Here is a 21,304-nt window from a genome sequence, read left to right as displayed (position 1 = left end):
GGATCAGATACTACTTTGATGTAAGAGAGATATATAATTTTTTGATACTTAAAGATGAGAAACACAATGAATATCTTTTGGTCCTTATGGAATGATATTTTGAATGGTCTGACGGTTGTGAATTTTGAGGCAAAAGACACTTTATCATTGACCGGTATTGCAATATTCATTCTTCTGATTTACTATATCTTCTCAAAAGACAGGGCCCTAGATAGCTAATTTCTAGCCTTAGGAAAGAAATTACAAGTAATGTAGAACAGAAATTTCTGAGATATATAGATGACTCTGAACAACAGAGAGATAAGCTTAAGTTTTGGCAACAGGAGCTAGAAGAGACACTAGAAAAAAGAATTCGACAACTCAAAGATCAAATTGAACAGCAGGAAAATAGAGATAGAATCTGGAAACAAAGTCTAGAGGATAACTTACTAAAACTAGCAAATCAAAATAAGGCAGAGGCTGCAATATCAGAATTACAACATAAAGAGAAGCTAAAATTATGGAAGCAGGGCTTAGAACAGAAGATACGGGTAATTATAAAACAACATGAACAACAGAAAGAGAAAATTAAATCTTGGCAATGTAGCCTAGAAGGAACACTAGAATTGAAGACACAGGAAATTATAGATCAGAATAAGAGACAGAAAGATGAAAATAAAAGTGGTAGACAGGAACTAGAAAGGATGTTAGAACAGAACATACAACAGCTCACAAGTCATACTGAACAGCAGAGAGAAAGTAATGAGGTTTGGAAGCAAGACTTGGAGAATAACTTTTTAAAATTAATCAATCAAAAGATAATGGATAATAAATTATTAGAAGTACAATATAAAGAAAAATTCAAAGTGTGGAAGCAAAGCCTTGAACAGAGAATTCAGGAACTCAAGGAACAGGGGGGAAGACAGAAGGAGAAATATGAAGCATGGGTACAGACTTTAAGAGAGGAATTTAAAATTACAACTAAAGAAAAAACTCAGGAAGAGACAGAAGATAAAATTAGGGAAAGCCAACCTAAGGTTATTAGGAAACAAACTTTAGTCTATCCAGTTAGTGTACAACAAAAGCCTCCAAACGATGATCATCCACAGGGTTATGAAGAATTTGAATGGCAACCCATGGATGTGTTAGAATTAAGGAAATTTAAGGAAAGCGTAACTAATTTTGGAATGCATTCACCATATGTAAAACAAATCTTGATTTCTTGGGCTATTAAAAATAGAGTAACCCCCCAAGATTGGAAAGATATGGTAAGAGCAATTCAAGAGCCTGCTGAAAATTTACAATGGATTTCGTGGTGGAGAGAAGAAGTGAGGGAGATAGCATGAAAAAAATAGAGCTAGGGGCAGAGAGATTTCCACAGATCAACTGCTTGGTGAAGGCCGCTTTGCTGAAGTAGAAGTGCAGGCTGTATATGATGAAGAAACTCTGGCATGGTGTCGATTGTCAGCCTTAAAGGCCTGGGACAAAGTCGCAAAATCAGGGAAAAGACTTGAAACATTCACTCAAGTCATACAAGGTCCTAAAGAAACCTTCCCTGACTTTTTACAAAGGCTTACCTCAGCTGTGGAAAGGAGTGTATCAGATTCAGTGGCAAGAAAGGTGATAATTGAGTCTTTAGCCTTTGAAAATGCAAATACCGAATGCAGGGAAGTAATCAGACCACTGAAGGCAAGGTCCGCACCAATAGATGAGTGGATTAGATATACAGCTATTGTTGGATCTTGTTCTCCTGATACGACTGTGATAGGAGAAGCTGCCACTGGGCAGCTAGAGATGACCCAAGATTTCAAATGTTTTAATTGTGGTGAGCAGGGTCATCTCTGATATTACAGCAAGAAAAACCAAAGTAATACCAAAAGGGGGACTATGCCTCCTGGAATGTGTCAAAAATGTGACAGAGGTGGACATTCGACTAAGCAATGTAGAGCAATAACAGAGAGATGGGGCCGCATCCTGCCATTAAACTTCCAGGGGGCCTCTCACAGGCCCCAATGCCAGGCAAGGAGAGTTCTCTTCCTCAGGACAATTAAATGGCATGAATTCAAAAATAGATGTTCTGGGCCCAGAGGAGTCTGAGGGAAGTCCTTTGGACAATACCAAAAGCCTCAAAGGGAGCGAAAAATGAATATTTTGGACAACGTCTATAGAGGACAAAAGACCAAAACTAAATATACTGGTAAACAATATTGAAATTGAAGGAATGATTGACACTGGAACAGATGTTACCATCATCTCTTCAAAATCTTGGCCCACTAGTTGGCCACTTCAAGGAGTGGATATGCAGCTTCAAGGTGTTGGCACTTTATCCCAAATAAAACAAAGCACCAGGTGGCTTAAATGTATAGGACCAGAAGGTCAGGTAGGAAAATTAAGGCCATACGTGGCTGATATAGCCTTTAAATTATGGGGAAGAGACCTACTACAGCAGTGGAAAACTCAAATTAATATCCCCTCAGTTTCAGGGTCTGGTCCTGAAATTCATTCAGGCTCCTAATAAAAACTTTAAATCAGTCAGGGAATGTTATGAAGGATAGTTAGAGACGGTACAAGCTGTCCATAAGCAAGATACAACAGAGGCTGACAATTTAGTGCTACCACAAGGAGCCACTGCTGTTAAGACAACAACAGCCTTGCCACTAAGGTGGCTGACTGACCAACCCATCTGGATGGATCAGTGTTCTATGACAAAAGAAAAAGTACAGGCATTATAACAGCTAGTCCAGGAGCAGCTGGAGGCTCAGCATATAGAGGAGTCCACCAGCCCTTGGAATTCTCCAGTATTTGTCATTAAAAAAAGGTCTGGCAAATGGAGGGTGTTGACAGATCTCAGAGCAATTAATAAGATTATTCAGCTGATGGGTTCCCTGCAGCCTGGGATCCCGCTGCCTTCTTTGTTGCCTAAGGAATGGCCTATTATAGTGATTGACTTAAAATATTGTTTTTTTCACTATTCCTCTACATGAAGGCGATAAGGAAAGGTTTGCCTTTTCAGTGCCAACCCTCAATAGAGGTCGCCCATAAAAAGATATCAATGGAAAGTCCTGCCACAGGGAATGTTGAATAGCCCTACCTTGTGTCAATATTTTGTACAGCAGTCATTGGAGATGATTCGCAAGCAATTTCCCCAATCTATTATTTATCATTACATGAATGACATTTTATTGTCTGATTCAGATATAAATATCCTGGAAAGAATGTGTGATGAAGTGAAAAAAACCTTACCTTGCTGGGGATTACGAATCGCTCCTGAGAAAATGCAAAGAGGGGATTCTATTAATTATCTAGGGTATAAAATAAGTCTACAAAGGATTAGGCCACAAAAGGTGCAATTCAAAAGAAATCAATTAAGGACACTTAATGATTTTCAGAAACTACTGGGAGACATTAACTGGTTGAGGCCTGTGTTTGGCTTGACCAGTCAAGAGTTGAGCAATTTATTTCAAACGTTACAACGCAATAAAGATTTAAATAGCCCAAGGAAACTGGCAGCTGAGGCTGGTAGAAAGGAAATTGCAGGACACACATCTAGATCGTATTGATCCAAAGATGGCCTGCATATTAGTCATCTTACCCTCTACTCATTCCCCTACAGGAATTCTCATGCAGAGGGAAGATTATATCTTAGAATGGATATTTTTAGCACATAAACATAGTAAGAAACTGAAAACCTACATTGAGAAGGTCTCTGAATTGATACTTAAAGGAAAATTGAGACTTCGATAATTATTTGGAATGGATCCGGCTGAAATTGTGGTACTTTTTACTAATGCAGAAATTGCCTCCTTGTGGGTACAAATTGAACATTTACAAAGAGCATGCAGTAAGTTCTTAGGAGAGATTAACAACAGATACCTTAAAAGCAAGCGACTTCAGTTCATAAAACGAACTAACTGGATCCTCCCTCGTATAATAAAGGGAACTCCAATATCTGGAGCCCCTACATTTTACACTCATGCCAGTGAGTCAGAAAAGGCAGGATGTAAATCAGAAAACGTAAGCAAGGTGACTGAGAGTCACTATAAGTCAGTTCAAAAATCTGAATTGTATGCAATACTCATGGTGTTGTCAGATTTTCAAGAGACTCTTAATACAGTAACTGACTCTCAATATGCAGAACGGGTTGCTTTGCACATAGAGACTGCAGAACTTATTCAGGATTATTCTGAATTGACATCACTATTTATTCAGCTACAACAAAAGATAAGAAATAGGAGTTACCCACTATATATAACACACATAAGATCCCATACAGGACTGCCAGGCCCTCTGGCCCAAGGTAATAATGAAATTGACCAGTTACTGTTAGGAAGTGCACTAGAGGCTTCAGAACTCCATAAAAAACACCATGTTAACAGCAAAGGTTTAAAGAAAGAATTCTCTATCACTTGGCAACAAGCCAAGGAGACTGTGAGGCAATGTCCTACTTGCTCGTTATATAATCAAACTCCATTGCCTACAGGAACTAACCCTAAAGGCACCCAAAGAAATGAAATTTGGCAAATGGATGTTCGCCATTTTACAGAGTTTGGTAAGCTGAAATACATACACCATACTATAGATACATACTCAGGATTTCAATGGGCAACAGCCTTAGCGTCAGAAAAGGCCGATTCTGTAATTACACATGTGTTAGAAGTTATGGCTATAATGGGGATACCCATACAAATTAAAACGGACAATGGTCCAGCATATATCTCTAACAGGATTAAGCGCTTCTTTGAATATTATAATATAAAACATGTTACAGGTATACAACACAATCCTACAGGACAAGCAATTGTGGAGAGATCTAATCGAAGTCTAAAGGGGATGCTTAACAGGCAAAAAGGGGCAACAAAAACTCCCAGAGATAGGCTACATAGTGCTTTATTAACTTTAATTTTTTTAAATGCTGATGAACAAAACAGCACAGCTGCTGGAAGACATTGGATTGTGGAAAAGACTACTGAACTAAACCAGCCTGTTTATATTAAGGATATTCTGACATCAGAATGGAAATTGGGAAATGTGTTATGCTGGGGAAGGGGTTATGCCTATGTGTGTACAGGAGGAGAAAAGCTGTGGGTTCCTTCCAAGCTGATAATGATCAGACATGACAAGGGGAGACCTCCTGAAGTCCTTGGCAACACAGAAGAAAAGGGAGACTAAGACAATCAACAAATAGGTGATGTATATATGAGGATGTTTAGGTCTCCGTGTATGAACTGGCTGAGACTAAAATGTCTATAAACAGCCAGTAATATTTTGAGTACGAATTTCTCATAACTTGTTATTACATGCATCCTGTAAAATGGCATGTATTACAAAATTATGTTACGGTTTGATTATATGATCCAACTAACCTGAAGAAAGGCAGTCACCTTTCTTTGTTGATCTCTATTAACTAAGATGTGCACCCAGCTTACTCCATTTGAATGTGCTTACAGAACAATATGATGCTTGTAAAGTTTTGTGTGCTGCAGGATGAAAGAAGAGAAAGACAGCCCTGAAATGACCCACACTCTGGGATGCTGAGATTCCGGGACCTTCCAGTCCAACTTCGTGTTTGATTCTCCCTCAATTACACTGAAGCTGCTTCATTTAAAGGCCTGCTTTCAGAACTTTTCCAGAATGGCCATCTTACATATCCAGCCCTTCAGACTGTCATAGTCAAGATGTCAGCTAAGCGATGAACTTTCTCAGCACAGAGTGACTGGCAGGCAAATCCCAGCTACCTCTACTCCAACAAAGCCAACTTTTCCTAATTCCCCGTGGGCCCCAGAAGGGAATTCTTCACCCCAATTCAGCTGGAAGAAGACGAGGAAGATTATCTTCCCAGTTCCTTATGTTGGGGTGGATGGTTCTGGTTATTCTAAGAACAGTGGATATGTTTTCTTTTAAGGGATACTATACAAATGTAGCTTTGGGCACGGGGAACTAGAGAATTTAAACTCAGGGATTGTTATCTTTCCTTTCCTCTTTTTTATCCGTCTTAATTTAAAAAAGGGGGGGGTGATATAGTAATACATAGAAGTTAGAGAAATAGACAAACAGGGATAGATGAGCAAACTTACTCTTAAACAAAATTTTACAGCTATATCTTACATTGATAGAAATGTTTGTAATTGATACAAAGTTGAAGCTGCAATCTTTTCATTGGTATAGAATGCATTTTATACAAATGTGAGGTTTTCATTGGTATACTTTCTTATTGATTTATAATTGAGATTAATATTGCTACTTTAACATAAGCATTGTGCCTCCACTATGCATCTAAGAATACAAGTCTTAGACCCAGTCCTATAACTGATATTATACATTATTTTTAGTTGATTAACCAGTACCAGCTAAAGACCAGATTGCAAAGTCATGGTTCTGAGTCAGTTTAGATGGGTTTTGGAAATACTTCGATTAGAGAGGGCCAAAGGTATTCTATGCTTAACCGTTCAGAAACACCTATGCAGATAGGAAAACTTCAAGGGCGTCAGAAGTCCACAGAATAACCCGTTTATGGACTTTTTTTGTCTAGATCATTTGACTAGAGACCTGTCTGCCCCTGACAGGACCCCTTAGACTCAAAGAAGAAATTGAGCATCAATGGAGTTGCTCAAATCGTGGTGACACAGTCACTGAGCAAATTGCTTCAATTCATCAACAAACAAAACACTGTCTAGAAAAGTACAAATTATGCAGAATAGTCGACTGATAATCTCTGCCAAGGCAGGGTGATCAGCCCTTCAAAATCTGCATTACAAAAGTCTGTCAGATGGTCCTGGGCCAGAAGGCTGAAGACTGATGCTCCGACATATTGAGGAATAGGGGGACTGTCCAGGTGATCAGCAGTCTCTGTAAATTGGCTAAGCTTGGAAGCCATGTTTTGTACTTCCTATATTTTCAGGTAATATTAATCATTCTTGGATTTCTGATGTGGTTGGAGACTGGTAGTCTCATAGACAACCCAAGCGATTTAGTATTGAGAAAGATGATAAATCTGTTAGGGTGGTTTTCAGGTGGCATAGGATCTGGAACCAGGATATAGTCAGGTATAGTTTTTAGTAGAGATGACATGGATAATGAACAAAATTGATGCACTGGGTGATCAGTGTATTGTTGGTTTTATAAATTGCAGAATGGTAATAATACTTAGTACACATATATATAGGGAAAAGGTATTTTAACTGGAGAAAAGGGGGAAATATTGTGGTTGGCCTTGAAATATTCTCTGAATTTGTTAAATAAAGGCAAGAGCGTGAGATCTGTACAGAGGGAAAAGTTGGGAGTGAGAGGGGGATTAGAATCAGAGAATAGGGTGAGAGAAAACAGTTTGTGACAGTTGAGCCAGTAGAACCTGAGGAAGGGGGAGGGATTAAACGGGGGCGGGGAGAGTTGGGAGAGGAGTAAGGAAGAGAGGTGAAAAAGGGACTGTTTAGCACACGATGGGGAACTGAGAAAAGTAAGAAGAATCAGGGGAGGAGAAAGAGAAGAAGCGAGGAGAGAGTAGACGTGGCAAAAGAAGAAGCTGGAGACTTGGAAAATAAAAGGTGCAAAGGATGAGAGATTTGGGAGCTAGGAATAGGATAGTGTAGGGTGGATCTGCCAAATCTAGAGGCTGGATTGTTTTCTCATTAATTGAGTTGCTTTTTCATTGTATGGGCCTATTCGGGTTGGAGAGGAAACTGCAACATATTAACATCAAGGCAGGAGCACGACAGCATCTAGGCAGGCATGTGCAGGAGGAGCTGAGCATTCTACATCTTCATCTGAAGGCTGCTAGAATACTGGCTTCCAGGCAGCTAGGGTGAGGGTCTTAAAGCCCATGTCACAGTGACACACCTACTCCAACAAGGCCACACCCATTCCACAAGGCCACACCTCCTAGCAGTGCCACTCCTATTTGGCACTATTGTCTTCAAACTTGAAACTTATCCATAAATCTGTTCAATGGACAACAGGTAACTTTAATGAAATAAATACAGAAGTATTAGAAAAATAGACAGGAAGATGTGTGCCTTACTTACTGTTCTATTTCTGTGAATAAACACCCCGACCAAATCAATTTATGACAGGAAACATTTAATTGCGGTCTTACAGTTTCAGACGGTGAGTGCGTGGACCATCGTGGTGGACACCATCATAGCAGGCTGGCAGGCAGGCAGGCCTGGCTGAGTAGATCCTGAGAGCTCTCATCCTGCTTCCCAGATGAGAGAGAGAGAAAGAGAGGGAGAGAGAGAGAGAGGGAGAGGGAGAGAGAGAGGGAGAGGGAGAGGGAGAGGGAGGAAGGGAGGGGGAGAGAGAGAGGGAGAGGGATAGAGAGACAGAGAGTGAGAGAGAGAGAGAGACAGAGAGAGAGATGGAGAGATGGAGAGGGAGAGAGAGAGGGAGAGGGAGGGAGGGAGAGAGAGAGAAGCCTGGTGGGCTTTTGAAATCTCAAGGCCCCCACCTCCCATTGACACATCTCTTTTAACAAAAACACAACTCCTAATCCTTTCTAAACAATCCACCAACTGGAAACGAAACACATTCAAGTATTTAAACCTGAGGGTCACACTTATTCAAAGTCCTAAAGTATGTTTTTTATTTTTTTTTCTTTTAAAGAAATCAAGTAATGAGTGTCCATCCAATTTGATAGTATATTTTATCATTACATTTCTTTACTCAGAGGTTAGGGTTGTTTGCATAAGAGATTTACAATCAAGCCATCACTTCCTCATAAGCCAAAGGCATCATACCCCCCCCCCCTTTCTACTTAATTATACACATTGGCGTTACTTATCTATATGGAAACAAATCACCTCATCCTGATTTAGTTCAAAGAATGGGGAGCTATTGATGTGCAATTAATTGATATTCATAATGGGATAAAACAGAAGCCAACATGATTGATTCTATTGTTGCTGGGAGCTGAAGATTTCCCTTCCATTTAATAAAACGTGATAAATATGATTTTAACGCAAGCCTAGAATCCCCAACGAAGCCTTTAGTTTATATTTGTTTCAGTATTTCCAGATCATTCTCTGTGATACACAGGAACCTAGAGGAGGAGAACTGTGTGGAGTCACTGACACACACTCAACAAAGGATTCGTTTGCACAATAAGGAGATATATCATGTCCTCTGAGAGTTGGCCCCAGGACTCCCAATGATCTAAAAGTCCTCAGGTTCCTTGGATAAAGCGACACTGCATTTGCATATAACCTCTGCAACCCTCTCGTATACTCTAGTCATATTTATATGTGTGTGTGCGTGTGTGCATAGAGACATGTAAGTGCAGAGGCTGGGGGAGGGTAGAGCGTGTTCTGCTCCTTCACTACCTACTGTATTCCCTTGTGACAGGGTCGCCTGCTGAACCTGAGGTGAAGCTCACTGTCAGGAAGTCCCGGTCATCATCCTTTTCCCATACCAAGCACTGGTGTTTGCATGTGTGACCACACACTTGGTTTTACCCCTCTGCCGTCTCCCCAGACCCTCCTACATTTTAAATAATCTCTGCATTACTTTTGTACTTAATGAAATGAAATCATGAGGGGCTGTTATTTACGAGATGACAAGAAAAATGGTTTGTATGTGTTCAGTACAGATATGGTATATTAAAAACCACTTTTATTAGTTCCTTGAGAACTTTGTACATTATATATTGATAGAATTTACTTCTCCCTTCTCTTCCTAACTCCTCCCAGATCCATCCCCACCTAATCCCTTCTCCCAACTTCAAGCTCCCTTTCTGCCCTCTGTAATAACACACTCAAGTCATTTATGCTGCCCATAAATTCATGGGCCTTGGGCAAGCCCCTGGAGCCTGGCCAGCTTATCACCAGCTATATCTTTGTAGAAAACTGACCCTCCCTTTCCTATCAGCTCTGGCTGAGGGATAGTGGTCCTGTTGAGTATAGAAGACACTGCTTTGTTCTGGTTCTCGCTGACATCTGTATCTTATATTTCCACTCCCTCTTCGTTGAGGGTTCCTAAGACTCAACTCCTTCCCTTTCTGCCTCTCTCTGTGAGTCTGTGTATATGCGTGTATGTCTATATCATAGATGTCCCATTTTACATTCAAACCAACACATGATGGGGGGCGTCTTTACAATTGACTGCCGACGTTATCTCACCCCAGGCAAAATGCTGCAATGCAGACATGGTGTCGCTCAGTCCCAGAAAGAAATAGGGGATGTTGAGAAACCTGCCCAGCTGTTTCTAGTGTGCGGTGACGTTTAGACCTCTGACACAACCTTCTGGCCATGCCCTATGGGTTTAAGATACACATTGTCACAGTGCAGTGTTCAAAGGTGGTAGTATGAAAGGCGATTGGACACTGTGGGTTGTAATCAATGAGTTCATCTGTTGATGGATGTGTATGAAGGTGGCGGGAAACTAGGAGATAGAAATTAAGGGACTTGGTCATTTAGGACGTGTCTTGGAGGGTGTTTTATTGTCCTTGGTCTCTTCCTGTGTTGGTGCTTCCTGGATGACAGTGAGGTTAGCAGTTGAGCTCTATCATGCCCCTTTCGTGGTCATGTGACCATGGACTGAAACCTATGAAACCATGAACCAAAATAAGTTTGTTTACTATGTGAGTTGCTAGGCAACGTGTAAGAGTGATGAAGGCATTAACATGAAAGTGGCCAAAAGTGAGGCTGAGCATACCAGGTCAGGTCTGGATTTGATGTAGGTGGACCCATGACTTAATCCTTTAAACTCTTTGTCTGGAGGCTGCACGCTAAGAGAAGACCCAATGTTCCCAAGTGGTTTTATCCAGATGATTCTGCCAATGTATCTGTCGTCTTAGCAAATCAAGAACCTCCTGCTTCCCGCTCTAGTCCTTCTCTTGACTTCACTTCTTTGCCTTTAATAGACTTCGATATCGTATGAAATAGTGGGAAATGAGTATTAAAAAAGGGAAGGAAGTTATAAATTTTGCTTTAAAATCATTAAATTACACACTTAAAATAAATGGATTTTTTAAGTGTGTAAATTATACTTCAATGAGCCTGCAGAAAAGGCTTGGACAACTGAGATGCTTGTAGTGTGATTTGCTATTTGTCATAGTTCCTGTGACTTTGCTCTTAATAGTAGTGGGTTTTATTACAGATGACTCAGACACCAGGGTAACCATGCAGGGAGAACACTCCATTCCTTCAGGGAAAAAAATCAAGTCAAATTCATTGGCTTTCTTGATGAGGGATTTTCTGGTCACAGCTGAGTTGGCTGGAAGTTGGACAGCTATTGGCTGAGAGCAAAGATGGAGAGAGCACAATGTTTACGGGGATAACTGAAGGTTGTGCTCACAAAAGGGGCTGAGTTTCACAGACTGCAATTGCAGAAGCTCCAGCGGCTGATGAGGATGAGGCCTAGGAGCCTTGCAAGGCTGCCATTATACATTTTGTGATGTCACGGCCGAGTGTGAGATAAGGCTAGATGAAGTGGGAAATTTTTGGTTTCTTTGGAAACTCACTTGTGTCACAGGATGTTTTTCTGGAAGCTATGTTAGGAGAGGACGTTTCGCTGAAGCAGACACATGAGAAGTCATGTGATATTTCACTGGAGCAAACTCTTGAAGGGGGACAGGATGTTTACGGAGAACATAAATGTAATCCCACAGAGAGGGAGAGGACATCTTTACATTGTTACACCTTGCAATGCTTCGGTGGTCTTTGCTGGTATTGGTTCCATAATGAGAAATGCAAAAAAGAGGCTGTGCTATCCGGGCTGCTTCTGGCTACTTATGCTGCTGCTTCTTGGTTAGAGCCTTGTGGTCTCTGCCAGGTCAAGGCACTGCTACTGATTCGTGTTTTGTGTTTGCTATTGGACCGTACCACACCATGAAGATTGGAGTTACCCCAAAGAATTACCTCTAAATAGGTCCACAACTCTCTCCCTTTTCCTATTAACTTTCTCTCTCTGCTACCTCTATTGTTGGGCTAGAAGGGTGGTTGAAGTGTTTAAGAATCCTAAGTTAAGTAGGTTTTGAAAAAATCTAAGCCTACAGATAGAGTAATGGGTTTTGAGAAAGGTTATGTCTCCTGCTGAGAGGAGATGATATGTAGTTTGTGACTTTTTGCTTCTGTGGTCTACTGTGACCCATTAAATGGCCAGTGACTGACAGTCTCCCAATAAGTGTAGAACACACTAAAATGCTTTTGCTTGGCATTGGGAGCTGTAGAATCTATTCATTTCTTGTCACATATCCTCAAGTATTCATGTTGGTGACAGTAGTTACTCTTCAGTTCTGCCATACAGGGAAGTGTGTCTGTACACTGAGAGAAGAGAGTGGCTGGTGGTGAGGATGTAACATGGAGTAAGAGAATCATTATGGTGCTGGGTCTCTCTTTTCTTTTTTTTCCCAATTTGACAATCTGGAGACAACTGAGAAGAGAGAACAATTCAAGAACCGCCTCCATTAGATTAGTCTTTGGGCAAGTCTATGGAACATTTTCCTGATTAATGATTGTTGTGGGAGGGCCCACCATTGTGGGCAAGTTCATCAGTAGTCATGTGTAAAACGAATAGCCTTTTAGGCTGTAAGAAAGAGTAATGGAGCAGCCATGGGGAGTGTGGCGGTTTGAATAAGAAAGTCTCCCACAGTCATATATTTGAATATTTAGTTAACAGGGAGTGACAGTATTTTCAAAGATTAGCAGGATTAAGAGGTGTGGCCTCATTGGAGGAAGTGAGTGTGTTCAGAAGGGTGGGGTTTGAGTTTTCAAGAGCCCCATGCTTTCCCAGAGTTTCTTTCTCTTTCCCTCTCTCTCTCTCCCTCCCTCCCTCCTTCTCACTCTCTCCCTCTCTCTCTTTCCCTCCCTCCATCCCTCTCTTTCTCTTTCCCTCCCTCCCTCTCTGTCTCTCTCTCTGTCTCTCTCTCTGTCTTTCTCTGTGTCTCTGTCTCTGTCTCTCTCTGTCTTTCTCTGTGTCTCTGTCTCTCTCTGTCTCTCTGTTCTCTCCATCTCTGTTTCTGTCTCTCTGTCTCTCTGTCTCTCTCTGTCTCTCTTTGTCTCTCACTGTGTCTCTGTCTCTCTCTGTCTCTCTCTCTCTGTCTGTCTCTCTGTCTCTCTCTCTCTCTCCTCTCTCTCTCTCTCTCTCTCTCCTTACAGAGCAGTAGCTCTCTATTGCTCCCGTGTTATGCTCCCTGCCATGATGATGGACCAGACGTCTGAAACTGTAAGGGAGCCTCCAATTACATGCTTTCATTATAGTAGTTCCTTGACCATGGTGTCTCTTCACAGCAACAGAACAATGACTGAGACAGGGAGCAGGGCAACACGCAGAGCTCCTTGTTACCGCTTCAAGCTCCTGCTTGGTTTCCCTCAGTGATGGTCTGTAACCTGTAAGGCAAATAACCCTTTCCTCCCTAAGTTAGTTTTGATCATGGCATTCATCATGGAGAGAAGGAAGCAAACTAGAACTTCACAGGTTAGTCCATGAGCAAGTCTTACCTTTAAATTAAAACAAAGTGTCTATACGTCTCTATTTGTGGTTATGAGGTAAGCGTCTGTGGCTCTACTAGACACAATGTTTCTATAAGACATTGTCTTACTTAGGGATCCTATTGTTGTAAGGAAACACAGTGACCAAAAGAGCAAGTTAGGGAGGAAAAGGTTTATTCAGCTTACATTTCTACATTGCTGCTCATCAGCAAAGGAAGTTGGGACAGGAACTCAAACAGGACAGGATCCTGGAGGCAGGAACTGAGGCAGAGGCTATGGAGTGACACTGCTTACTGTCTTGCTCCTCATGTCTTGCTTAGCTTGCTTTCTTATAGAACACAGGACCACCAGCCTAGGAATGGTGCCCCTCACAGTGGGCTGGGCCCTCCCCAACCAATCACTAAGAAAATGCCCTACAGCTGGATCTTATGGACGCATGTTCTCAACTGAGGCGCCCTCTTCTCTGATGACTCTAGCTTGTGTCAAGTTGGCATAAAATCAGGGCGGTGGTTAGAATGTGATTGTCCCATGGGAAGTGTGGCACAAGTAGGAGGTGTGGCCCTGTGGGAGTAGGTGTGGCCTTCTTGGAGGAAGCATATCACTGTGGGGGTGATATGCTTCTTCTCCAACACCATGTCTGCCTAGACGCTTCCATGATTCCTGCCTTGATGAAAATAGACTGAACTTCTGAACCTGAAAGCCTGCCCTAATTAAATGTTGTACCTTGGGGTTGGGGATTTAGCGCAGTGGTAGAGCGCTTGCCTAGGAAGGGCAAGGCCCTGGGTTCGGTCCCCAGCTCCATAAAAAAGAACTCCCCCCAAATAATGTTGTCTTTTATAAGTTGCCTTGGTCATGGTGTCTTTTCGCAGCAATGAAACCATCAGACAACCAGCCAGTATAAAAACCCCCAAAGAGCAGAATTCTTCAACGATAGAAAATATTTTCAAGTCCTGAAGTGAGAACTTACTCTTGAGAGAAGAAACAGTAATGAATGAGTTCATGATAAGGTTGTCTCCAAAGACACTCTTGGAGTGTAGATGTGGCTCAGGGAGACCCCATGGAGTGCACAGGGGCTTCTCAAGAGGAGAGAACTACATGGTCAGGAACCACAAAGGATTTTAAAGTAATTGCAAATGGCATAGGAAAGAGCTCAATGCAGAACATCTGCATTGGAGTCACTGTCAAGAGTTTTCTGAGGATAAGCTTACATGTGAGTCAAAGACGGGAACTTCTGGGAGCTAGATACGGTAACAGGGCCCGCAGGTGTGTAGGAAGCCATCCAGGCTTAGGAGAGCCAGGCAAGACAAGCCAGTGCAGGAGCTCTTTGTGGTCATCTAGGGGCATTGAGCAGAGACCTAAAAAATACTACAGGATGCAACAGAGGCAAACAGTTGTCAGGGAAACTAAAAACAGGATCAACGTAACACCTGACAGAAGCTCACGGCATCCCCATCTTCCCATTTAAATTACTTTTTACTGATCATACAAAATAATGGGCTTTATGATACTTTCAGGAATCAATAGATATAAATTGGTTTGGCATTCACTACTCTTGAGTTATCCTCGTCAAAATGTCCTCCGGGGAAGCCTCCACCTCACATCCACCTTCTGTGGTGATGGTTGGCTGTACTTTAAGGAATCAAAGAGACCAATATGGATGCGGCACATGCTCAACTCATTCTAGACCCTTTCTGTTCTTCCTGGTCTCCTGCTTCACTTTTTGAGAACTCCATTTGGAATTCCTTCCTCCCTCAGTGTCCTCTACTCCCTCATGTGTTCTTTAGTCTTTCTTCCACATCACCGTCAATTTATTCTTTCTTACCCTCATCCTGGTCTCTTCTCTGCATGTGAAGGTTGGATGTATTTAAAAAGATGACTTTAGGGGCCTGGAGAGATGACCAATGGATCAAGAGCTCGTCTGCTTTGAAAGAGGACCTGGATTTGGTCTTTGAGCTCATGTCCAATGGCTCCCAATAACCTTTAATTCCAGCTCCAGGGGACCTGACTATTCTTGTCTCTGTGGTCTCCTGTGTTCATGCCCTGCCCCCACCCACATAATTAAAATAATACATCTACAGATGAGAAACAGGTTACATTAGGTTTCGTTAGTCAAAGAAAACCTGAACTTTTCTGATTCTGAGTCTGCTTGGATCAGTTTATTTGGTTTCCCCTTGAGTTCCAAGATCACCTCCCTGTTACCTGCCACTCTTTACCCAACAGTCTGTTTCTCCCTCAAACTTCACCTCAGAGAGTCTATCTATGTCTGGCCCCTCTCCACTGCTTCCTAAACATCCATCTTTTTTCCCCCGTGCCATCCCTGCTCCTCTAAGCCTCATCTCCAGTTCTTTTCTCTCCCTAAAGACCAGACCAGCTCAGTCCTGTTTGTTTTAGTCTACGTGACACTAGACTTACTGTTCACAGCCTTGACCTTTCCGGCTTCCTCTCCATGTTCCATCCACCACAGTCCGTCTCCTCCACCAAAGTGTTCACACACAACACGTCACATTGCACATTTTAATTTTTAGAGCAAAACAAATTCAACTGGAAAAGATACTGGGGTTGTCAAAGGCCCGTGGGTATCTGAAACACAGAAAAACAAACATTTTCCCCAATCCTATAAATTACCCATCTATGTCCCCCTCACTTTGTGCATTTCACCTTAACGGATCTTTTCCACCAGATTATAGACGTAGATGTGGATGTCGCCATCAAACTTGGTGAACTACACAGAAGGCTTGGCTAGAACTTGGTAAATGACTTTGCCGATCTGTTTGGACCCGTCGCTTCTGGTGAACTGCACACATTGACCTGTTAAGATGTCGCTGTCAACGTCTGACTTCTCCTCTGCTGGAGGAGTCTCTGGAATGATATGGAAGTTACCTTCTGTGTAATCATCCAGGAGCTGGTAGATGTATAGGATGGATCTTCCTCGTAGGTGATGTAAAACCAGTCCTTCATGATCGGCACCTGGGCTAGGACCACCCCCCTCCAGTTGTCCATAGAGCCATGTTTGCCCTCATATTTATGCTCCACAGCTCGGCCAACGATGGCACTTGCAAGATGGGCGTCTTTCACTTGAGGAAATACTACTTGTGAGGCAAGATCTTAAGCTTTAAAATCCTCTCATCGCTGTGAAGTGCCAGGCCGTAGAAACAGTCAATTCTGTCATACTTGACCAGATAGAGAGAGGGATTTGTTGGCAGTTGATCTAGAACGATGGCCTTCCATTGGGTGACGGCTCATCAACTTCCTTCCATCCGTGAGAAATTCTGCAGCCCACAATGTTAGCAAGGGCCTGGGGAGAAGGCCTCCTCCTCCTCTGCTTCTGGAAGGATGGTGTGCTCATCCTCCTCAGAGACGTCCTCTTCTTCTTGGCTGTAGACCTCGTGTGGTAGGCCACGGCATCCTGGTCCACTGTCTTGTGGCTATGATCTGTGTTCAGGCTTCATACTTGCCCATGGCCTGGGTTTGAAGAGCTCACCTTCTTAAACCAGACACAATGCTGTTGCCTCTGTCATGTGACTGCCTGCAAGAACAATGGGGGTGGGGTGGTGCAGGGCGCTGGACCAAGGCTCTTGTCTAAGAGAACTTTGGAGCATGTGAGGAAGGCGATGGTAGACAGTGTTGAGCACCTGAATCTTATTATGTCGTAATCAGAAGTTCCTAGGAGGGCTGTGCAATGGTGGAGCACACCTTTAATTCCAGCACTCAAGAGGCAGAGGGAGGCAGACCTCTGTGAGATCAAGGCCAGGCTGGTCTACAGAGTTAGTTCCAGGGTAGCCAAATCTACACACAGAAAAACCCTCTCTCAAAAATCAAAATCTAAAGTTCAATGGGAAATGAACAAATGGTTCTCTACAGCTCAGAATAACATATTTAGACACATTTCTTCAGCCCGAGGCACTTTGTCTCTGCTGAGGAATCTCTCCTTGAATGGCTAGGTCAGTGTGGGATTAAGTATTCCTGTCCCCAATTTAAGCAAGCAGAACAGATAAAGGATAGCAAAGGAGCCAGGGGGGTGGCCACACCCCTCTTCTACCCTCTAACTATGAGCTACGTGGCAATATCCACAAGTGTCTGCCCAGAGACACAGCACACCAGTCCACTGGCTTTCTGTACTGTGCATCCTGACCCAGCCCCAGGTTTATTCCGCGACGCTGTTGCATCTTCAACTGCAACAAGATTCTTATGTGTAGGCAACAACAGCCATTTAGAAATAATATCTCCTGGGGTTGGGATTTAACTCAGTGGTTGAGCAGATGCCTAGCAAGCACAAGGCCCTGGGTTCGGTCCTCAGCTCCGAAAAAAAAAAACAAAAAACAAAAAACAAAAAACAAAAAACAAAAAACAAAACAAAAAAAATAAACCAAAAAAAAAACCAAACAAACAAAGAAATATCATCTCCTAAAATGCACAGGCACAGAGAGGAGCTTTGGCATTTTAGTAGGATTATGAATTAGATATTGTTAGCAAAGGATGATAAACTCCGGAGACTGACTAGCCTAGACCATCCGCCGAGCTCTCAAACGTGGAAGACATTAGAACATACGGGTACTCGCTGTACGAGGGAAACTTTTAGCTTTCTGGGCTAAATGGGTCCCAGTTATCTTCATAAACGTATTTACCGAGAGAAAATGTCCTAGTCGTGCAGATTATGTCTTCGGAAACCGGACAGCCACTAAAAGGCTGTTGAACAATTGTGGGGTTGACGAGCTGAACTGGCTTTCACACACCGCTGGGAAGATAGTGAACCCACCTTCAAGGAGTCAAACGCCCCCAAGTGGATGAGAAGCGCAACCTCCGCCCAGTGCTCTGTGACATCATCCAGGCTCTGCTTACGTCATAAAAGCCCTCTCAGGCCAGTTACTTCCCTAGTAACGTTTAGAAACGTCTAGCATCTAGGTTTTAGCTTCTCATGTAGCCTCGTGGAGACCCAAAATAAAGTCCCCACCCAAATATTCTGATGACTGGAGTCACAATCTCCCCATGTAGCTCTTTTCATGCATTTTTTTTTCTGAAAAAGTCTTTGGTTTCTGAGTCACCAACATCCTTGATGGTTATTTTCCCAGCTCCTATCTTTCCTTTGGTTATCTTTAAGCCATTCTCTGTATCAGAAATATTGGTAGCCTCTCTCCGAGGCAGCCCACTGGATAGCACCCCAAAATTAGCTTTATCAAAACCCACAATTAGAGGAGGGCCATTTTTATTCAAACAAAGCTGGAATTTGACAGGATTAAATACCTTGTATTGAAGTCAATGGCAATCATGAATTATGGATTCTTTGCAAAGAGGGAGGAAAAATTCGCTCCTGGACCTGCTTCCAAAGTCGGGATAAACTGATGACAAACCCGATATCCACCAGTCATATTTTAAATGTCTTTAAAATTTACCAGCACTTCTGGTTACAAGAATTTATTAGATCAAATGCAGCAAAACAGGATGAAATAGATGAGGTAATTTTATTTTTGAAATATGGGTAGACAGAATACTGGATGCAGGTAAGGATTGAATTTACCTGTAAATTACAATGCACTTTAATTGTTGGTGTTACATAGTTCTTCAGATCTTCAAAAGGATTCTTTTCAGAACCCTCCCCTGTCCCCACCACACTCTGACCCTCCCTTCCCTCTTCCCAATAATTCCCTTCCACTTTAACATTATAATTTTTTTAAATGTACTTAGAGCTTTGCAACTTATGGCACCTTTTTAAAATCTCTCTACTTTTCTAAGTGCACCGTCTTCTTTTTCTCCCTTCTATCTTAGTTTTAACCACATTTTTCCTTCACACTTTGAGATTTACTCTCTCTGTGCTCTCATGACTCCTCTGCCATTAATGTGACTCTTGATGCACTATGTAGCTGACCTCAGTGTGGGGTTAATTCAAATGACATGATTTTTCCCCCTTTTTTCACTTCATCTTCCTTCTCTAGGCAATATCTTAGATTTACATCCTTGGGGATTTTTTTTAAGCCTGGAAAGCGCGCGCGCACACACACACACACACACACACACACACACACACACACACACATAAATACACACAGAAACACTCATACATAAACAAACACACAAACACACACATATATACACACATTAACACACACACATGCACACACAAACACACACACAAACATACACATATACACACTCAAACACACAAATACACAGAGAGAGAGAGACAGAGACAGAGAGAGTCACAGAATGAGACAGAGAGTCCATGAGAAAACATGTTATATCATCTTTCTAATAACAATAAAAAGAGACAACTTTCAAAAAAGTGAAGAACAAGTAGGCATCAGGAAGAATAATCTCATCATAGCGATCAACCTGAGGAGGAAAGTGTTTGTCTCTATCTTGGCTTCTAGGTACCAGTCTGTTACTGTGCAAAAGTTGGGGCAGGAACTCAGGCAGGACTCTAGAGGCAGGAAAGTAAGCAGAGACAAATTAGAAATGCTGAGTACTGGATTGCTATCCATGACCTACTCAGCTTTCTCTCCTTCTCCTACAACCCAGGGCCACCTTCATAGGGGATGACACTCCCCATAGTGGGCTACACCCTTCCACATCAACCATCACAAAAAAAATTCATTACAGATGAGGCCAAAGGACAATCTGATGGAGGCAATGCTTCAGCTGAGGCTCCTTCTTCCCAGGTTGAGTCAAACTGACAATAAAAACTAACCAGGACCCTGCACATCCATTCTGATTGCCACACTGTGTGCAATAGACAAGCCATTGGAATTACCTTAGCTGTTGATCACTGGATGAATGGCTTAAAAAATGTGATATACTTGATGTGATTTTCATCTGTATGGAAGAGGAAAGGGTTTTGTTCTCAGAAAAATGGATGGAACTGTAAAATACAATATGTTAAGTGAATCAAGACAGAATCAAACAGACGATTGTGATATTTAGATTTTAATAAGGGATATTAAGTTAAAGGGGGCATTTTGGAAGAGGAAGGGGAGCAGCAGTGTGTGTGTGTGTGTGTGTGTGTGTGTGTGTGTGTGTGTGAACGCGCGCGCGCACAGGTGGAAATGGAGGTGAGTTGTGAGGATGATGATGGCTAATGTACAGTGTAAACCTGTACAAGGAGTCACAAGCAAGCCCACTGACGTGTACATTTAAAGCACATCAATATAAGAGAACTGATTCTAAAACAATGTTTTGATTAAATTCGGGGTTTATACTTTAGAGATACCGTACAGTTTATTCATATTTTCCTTCCGACAGGTGGCTCTTGCTGTTTCGAACTTGATACTGGTGGCAGGATATGGCAATGAGCTTTGGTGTCTGTATCTCATTAATCACCCAGAATTCACCTCATTCAGTGAGGCTACCATGGGGAAGGAGGTAGTTAGAGATCTTAAGGGTACACAACATGGGAAGAAAAATGCCCACCCCCACTATAGATATCCAAATATTCACCCTCATCTCTGGTTTGAATGTGTTTTCCCAAAAGGAATTTTATGAAAATTAATGCCCAGTCGGAATGTAGTTGTGAAGAACTGATTAGGTCAAGAGGAATACGACCTACAAAAAAGATCTATTAATGAAGCTATTGTGGAAAAAGGTTAAATTATGAAAGGGATTTTGGCTCCCTCTCTTGTTCTCCTAGCGCATTGGATCCCTTCTGCTGTGACAACATCCCACAAGAACTCCTTCCTCTGCCCATGGTCTCTTCATCTTGGATTTACAGACTTCTGAATCATAATCATACAGATTCTGTTTCATTATAGATGAGCCAATCAGTGCCATTCTGTTTGTCCATACAGGCGTGAACATGCCTCAGAACTGTGAGCAGCCGGGTAATATGGGAAAGCGAAGCTGGCAGAGAGGACTAGGTTGTTAGTGCTGACTGAAGACAAGATGGGTTCAGGGTTAGCGTGTGTGCTCTTCGTGAAAGA

The 21,304-nt window shown here is 42.3% G+C and overlaps 1 pseudogene; it reads right to left on the bottom strand.

Moving 5' to 3' along the window:
* Ssty1-ps1 (spermiogenesis specific transcript on the Y 1, pseudogene 1) lies at positions 16,069-18,163 on the bottom strand (annotated as a pseudogene).

Source organism: Rattus norvegicus, chromosome 3, assembly GCF_036323735.1.
Source record: "Rattus norvegicus strain BN/NHsdMcwi chromosome 3, GRCr8, whole genome shotgun sequence".
In the NCBI taxonomy this organism is placed as follows: Eukaryota; Metazoa; Chordata; class Mammalia; order Rodentia; family Muridae; genus Rattus; species Rattus norvegicus.
This window is presented reverse-complemented; position numbering and strand designations above follow the sequence as displayed.